The 6,045-nt window shown below is 57.1% G+C and overlaps 2 non-coding genes across 2 annotated transcripts; both read left to right on the top strand.

The window, feature by feature from the left end:
* The first annotated feature begins 358 nt into the window (after positions 1–358).
* Positions 359–430, top strand: TRNAA-UGC (transfer RNA alanine (anticodon UGC)). Its single transcript has one exon. It is a non-coding gene; the product is annotated as a tRNA-Ala (tRNA).
* Positions 431–3,814: 3,384 nt separating this feature from the next.
* Positions 3,815–3,886, top strand: TRNAA-UGC (transfer RNA alanine (anticodon UGC)). Its single transcript has one exon. It is a non-coding gene; the product is annotated as a tRNA-Ala (tRNA).
* Positions 3,887–6,045: the final 2,159 nt, after the last annotated feature.

The raw sequence follows: 6,045 nt of genomic DNA, 5'->3' as shown, positions 1-6,045 counted from the left end.
CACTTCCAGGTGCTGGTGGGCAGAGCAGTGCAGGGGGAGGCCTGGTACCCAGGTGAGGGGCTGTGGGCAGCTCCCTGCCCACCACCAGCTCTGCCTGCTCCTGTGGCCCCTCTGCTGCACACCCTGGGGGGCAATCGTAGCTGCGGGCACATCACCCCAGTGCAGCCCTGGTCCAGGAGCAGTGGCAGCTGAGAGGCAATGCCAACTTGCCCCATGCCAGCCTGCGGCCCAGCACGAAGGTTTGAGGCTTTCTGCTGAGGCTCTCAGGGCACCAGGGCACAACAGGGCTGTGCTTGTCAGGGACATGTCGTGGCATGAGATGTGCCCGCATCAGCCCCCTCCCCCCGACAATTTGTAAGGGGATGTAGCTCAGTGGAAGAGCACCTGCTTTGCATGCAGGAGGTCCTGGGTTCAATGCCCAGCATCTCCGGCGGAGGGGGAGCTTTTTCCTCAGTCTCCACCCCCCTGACCAACAGCGGGGAGGGCTGGCAAGCGGCTGCATTGCTCCTCTCCACAGAGTGTCGGCTTGCCCTCCAACGACATGGCAGGCTGTCATGTGGGAAGTGGAGCTCCCCATGCAGGAAGAGCCCAGCCACATCCTCAGAAAGCCTGCCCAGGGCAAAGGACATCATGATGGCACGACTCCTGCAACAAGCTGAGTGGCCAGCAGTAGGCAAACAGGCAGGACTTGTCAGATCCTCAAGTGCCTCTCAGCAGAGACCACAGCCCTGTGAGACAAGAGGGTGTCCCCATGAAGACGAGAGGGCTGGCTGCTGGCTGGGAGCTTCTTTTAGCTGCAGCAGCAGCAGCACTGCCCTGGCTGGGCAGGCAGGCGCTGGGAGGGCATCAGGCCCAGCAGGTACCTCCGAGCACGGGAGGTGAGAGCTTGGCAGGAGGGCAGAGGGCAGGCAGGTGGAGGGGAGCACTGGCACGTCGCTGGGGAATGGCTCCTGTGCCAGCAGCGCCGGCCAGCAGCAGGGGAGCAGCCACTGGGGTCACCAGGAGCGCTGGGAGCTGATTCAACAGCTGGGCATGTGGCAGCGGGAGCGGGAGCGGGAAGGGCAGGCACAAGCACAATGGCTGCTGTGTTGGTTGTGAGCTCACTTGCATTCCAGTTAGCCCAGTGGCCAGCAGTGGGTGGGCAGGCAGGTGTTAGGAGGTCATCAGCAGCATGGGAGAGGCTGCCCAGCAGCAAGGAGAGCTTGGGAGGAGGTGAGAGGGAGGGAGAGGTGAAGGTGACCTTGGTGGCTTGGATGGTGAGGTCTCTGCTTTCAGAGCAGCTGATTGGCCAGCAGCAGGTGGGCAGGCATGGGAGGTGGCCAAGGGCAGGACAAAGCCCAGGAGGTAGAGGGCAGAGCCTGGAGGGAGGAAGGAGGCAGAGAGAGGCAGGTGACTGTGGCAGCACTGGCACAGTGCTTGTGAGATGAGCTCTGTGACTGCAGCCTGCTTGGCCAGCAGCAGGCGGGCAGCACTGGGAGGTCATGCAGGGCAGGAGAAAGCCCCCAGCCGAGAGGAGAGCTGCTGAAGAGGGCAGAGGCAGAGGCAGGGAAAGCTGGCATGGCTGGGAGCTTGTTTGGGAGGTCACTTCTCTTGCAGCAGTCTGATTGGGCAGCAGGCAGGCACGGTGGGCTCGGGAAGCAGCTGAGTAAAGCTTGCCCATGGAGAGCAGAGCTCTGGGGAGGGCAGAGGTGGGTCTTCAGGAAATTATTGAACTGAAAGTGTCCAGAGGGAGCTGCTTAGGACAACTTCTATCCAACTTGCTTAGCAGGAGGAGCTACATTTGCTGCAGCCTTAGCCTGCACTCAGAGAACATGAGGCACTTTCACCTAGGTCAGTAAGCAAGGGCCCCAGAGCTGGTTCAAGCTGGGCAGATAAGGAAGCTACAAGCAGTCGGCATTGCTGTGTCTCACCCTCCGAAAGGGAGGATGTTGTTAAAGAAGAGTGACTTGAAACTGTCTAGAAATAGCTGCTTAGCACAACTTCTATAAAACTTGCTTAGCATGAGTAGCTAAATTTGCTGAAGCCTTAGGCTGCACTTGGGAAAAGTAATAAACCTTTACCGAGTTTAGTAAAAAATAGTGCCTCAGAGCTCGTTCAGGCTGGGAAAATAGGGAAACCACACGCAGTCTGCGTTCCTGTGTTACCCACCCCAAAAGGGAAGATGTCAAAACAATTGAAAAAGAAGACCTTGGGAGACAACCGCCAGACCCAACAAAAACAGAGGTACAACCTTCATCAGAGACCGCAAAAAACAAGAAGGAGGAGAAAAACAGCTTACCTAAGAACGACGGTGAGACCCAATGAGGAGCAGGAGACCCCAGACCAAAAAATTACTTTTGGTCTAGCTTCTGCGTGAGGGGTGGGAAATGTAAGTGGAAAAACCTATAATTGCCCAGGATTTGTTTACGTTAGGGTCCCTCTTTGGAGGCACCCAGCTCGAGCTGTAATGACGGCACGCGCGTGATTAAAATGTAATTTGTTTTGATTTGGCTCTGAACTTTACTTGCGGCAACCTAGGCTCGAGCCCTGTCATGGTGGCCGACAAGCCTAATTTCCATAACAGATGTCGAGGCTTTGAAATAAGACCGGCGCAGGGCATCAGGACCTTGAGGGACAAAGCCTCCGCTCACTGCTGGGGCAGTCGTCATTGCTATGGGTTGGAATCACCTCCTCCTCCTCCTTGTCTGGACCTTGCGAGGCAACGGTAGGCCCCAACAAGAAACAAAGACACATCCGTCAGCAGAAACCGCAACAGTAAAGATAAGGGAGAAAAGCAGCCTACCTAGGAACAACCATGCGAGCCAGTAAGGAGCAGGAGACCCCAGACCTGAATACTACTAGTGGTCTGAACTACCACGGGAGGGGTGGAGAGCTTCGATTGGAAAGTCGTAATGGCCCCGGGATTTCTTTGCTCGGGGTCCCTCTTTGGAGGCACCCAGCTCGAGCTGTAATGACGGCATGCACGTCCTTAAAATGTCATTATGTAATTTGCTTTGATTTGGCTGGGAACTTTTCTGCGGGAACCTAGGGTTGGACCCTGTTCTGGTGGCTGGCGAGCCTAACCTTCCCTAAGAGCGTGGCACCCCAGATGGGACCCTAGGTGAGCACTGTTGGGGCCTCTCGTCTCCAAACGATCATCTGGCGCCATGGGGTGAGTTCACCTGGGATCTTTGGCAAGAGGAGGCCCCAAGAAGGTGAGTCTTAAATTCCCGCCTGCATTCTAAATTCTGCTCTGGTAACAGAGTGCGCTGAAGGGGTACGCGGGCTGATCACCGTAAGGCGTCCCAGGCAGGGGGGTACGCGGGCTGGCCACCGTAAGACGTACCAGGGGGATGGGTAGGAGTCCCATCCCCAGGGTTGGAGTGGGTTTGAAGTCCCATCTCGGTGTGGCCAGAAAGGGGAGTGCACAGCCTGGTCAGCATGAGGCGCACCGCAAGACTATAGGAACAGAAATGTAGAGACACTGTGACTGGTGTGAGTGTGAGCAGTGCTGTGTGTGAGAGTGCGTAGAGCCTGGGAACGGACCGGGGCGCCCGTGGGCTGAGGAAGCCGCCCGCTGCGAAGGCACAGCAGAGGAAGCCGCCCGCTGCGAAGGGACAGCAGTCCTGGCAGTGCAAGCCTGGTCCAGGAGCAGTGGCAGCTGAGAGGCAATGCCAGCTTGCCCCATGCCAGCCTGCGGCCCAGCACGAGGGGTTGAGTGCTGCTTTCTGCTGAGGCTCTCAGGGCAGCAGGGCACAACAGGGCTGTGCTTGTCAGGGACATGTCGTGGCATGAGATGTGCCCGCATCAGCCGCCTCCCCCCGACAATTTGTAAGGGGATGTAGCTCAGTGGAAGAGCACCTGCTTTGCATGCAGGAGGTCCTGGGTTCAATGCCCAGCATCTCCGGCGGAGGGGGAGCTTTTTCCTCAGTCTCCACCCCCCTGACCAACAGCGGGGAGGGCTGGCAAGCGGCTGCATTGCTCCTCTCCACAAAGTGTCGGCTTGCCCTCCAACGACATGGCAGGCTGTCATGTGGGAAGTGGAGCTCCCCATGCAGGAAGAGCCCAGCCACATCCTCAGAAAGCCTGCCCAGGGCAAAGGACATCATGAGGGCACGACTCTTGCAACATGCTGAGTGGCCAGCAGTAGGCAAACAGGCAGGACTTGTCAGATCCTCCAGTGCCTCTCAGCAGAGACCACAGCCCTGTGAGACAAGAGGGTGTGCCCATGAAGACGAGAGGGCTGGCTGCTGGCTGGGAGCTTCTTTTAGCTGCAGCAGCAGCAGCACTGCCCTGGCTGGGCAGGCAGGCGCTGGGAGGGCATCAGGCCCAGCAGGTACCTCCGACCACGGGAGGTGAGAGCTTGGCAGGAGGGCAGAGGGCAGGCAGGTGGAGGGGAGCACTGGCACGTCGCTGGGGAATGGCTCCTGTGCCAGCAGCGCCGGCCAGCAGCAGGGGAGCAGCCACTGGGGTCACCAGGAGCGCTGGGAGCTGATTCAACAGCTGGGCATGTGGCAGCGGGAGCGGGAGCGGGAAGGGCAGGCGCAAGCACAATGGCTGCTGTGTTGGTTGTGAGCTCACTTGCATTCCAGTTAGCCCAGTGGCCAGCAGTGGGTGGGCAGGCAGGTGTTAGGAGGTCATCAGCAGCATGGGAGAGGCTGCCCAGCAGCAAGGAGAGCTTGGGAGGAGGTGAGAGGGAGGGAGAGGGGAAGGTGACCTTGGTGGCTTGGATGGTGAGGTCTCTGCTTTCAGAGCAGCTGATTGGCCAGCAGCAGGTGGGCAGGCATGGGAGGTGGCCAAGGGCAGGACAAAGCCCAGGAGGTAGAGGGCAGAGCCTGGAGGGAGGAAGGAGGCAGAGAGAGGCAGGTGACTGTGGCAGCACTGGCACAGTGCTTGTGAGATGAGCTCTGTGACTGCAGCCTGCTTGGCCAGCAGCAGGCGGGCAGCACTGGGAGGTCATGCAGGGCAGGAGAAAGCCCCCAGCCGAGAGGAGAGCTGCTGAAGAGGGCAGAGGCAGAGGCAGGGAAAGCTGGCATGGCTGGGAGCTTGTTTGGGAGGTCACTTCTCTTGCAGCACTCTGATTGGGCAGCAGGCAGGCACGGTGGGCTCAGGAAGCAGCTGAGTAGTAAAGCTTCCCCATGGAGAGGAGAGCTCTGGGGAGGGCAGAGGTGGGTCTTCAGGAAATTATTGAACTGAAAGTGTCCAGAGGGAGCTGCTTAGTACAACTTCTATCCAACTTGCTTAGCAGGAGGAGCTACATTTGCTGCAGCCTTAGGCTGCACTCAGAGAACATGAGGCACTTTCACCTAGGTCAGTAAGCAAGGGCCCCAGAGCTGGTTCAAGCTGGGCAGATAAGGAAGCTACAAGCAGCCGGCATTGCTGTGTCTCACCCTCCGAAAGGGAGGATGTTGTTAAAGAAGAGTGACTTGAAACTGTCTAGAAATAGCTGCTTAGCACAACTTCTATAAAACTTGCTTAGCATGAGTAGCTAAATTTGCTGAAGCCTTAGGCCGCACTTGGGAAAAGTAATAAACCTTTACCGAGTTTAGTAAAAAATAGTGCCTCAGAGCTCGTTCAGGCTGGGAAAATAAGGAAACCACACGCAGTCTGCGTTCCTGTGTTACCCACCCCAAAAGGGAAGACGTCAAAACAATTGAAAAAGAAGACCTTGGGAGACAACCGCCAGGCCCAACAAAAACAGAGGTACAACCTTCATCAGAGACCGCAAAAAACAAGAAGGAGGAGAAAAACAGCTTACCTAAGAACGACGGTGAGACCCAATGAGGAGCAGGAGACCCCAGACCAAAAAATTACTATTGGTCTAACTTCCGCGTGAGGGGTGGGAAATGTAAGTGGAAAAACCTATAATTGCCCAGGATTTGTTTACGTTAGGGTCCCTCTTTGGAGGCACCCAGCTCGAGCTGTAATGACGGCACACGCGTGATTAAAATGTAACTTGTTTTGATTTGGCTCTGAACTTTACTTGCGGCAACCTAGGCTCGAGCCCTGTCATGGTGGCCGACAAGCCTAATTTCCATAACAGACGTCGAGGCTTTGAAATAAGAC

Source organism: Dromaius novaehollandiae, unplaced genomic scaffold (assembly GCF_036370855.1).
Source record: "Dromaius novaehollandiae isolate bDroNov1 unplaced genomic scaffold, bDroNov1.hap1 HAP1_SCAFFOLD_42, whole genome shotgun sequence".
NCBI lineage: Eukaryota > Metazoa > Chordata > Aves > Casuariiformes > Dromaiidae > Dromaius > Dromaius novaehollandiae.
Note: the sequence above shows the minus strand (reverse complement) of the source record. Positions and strands in the feature narration are given on the sequence as shown.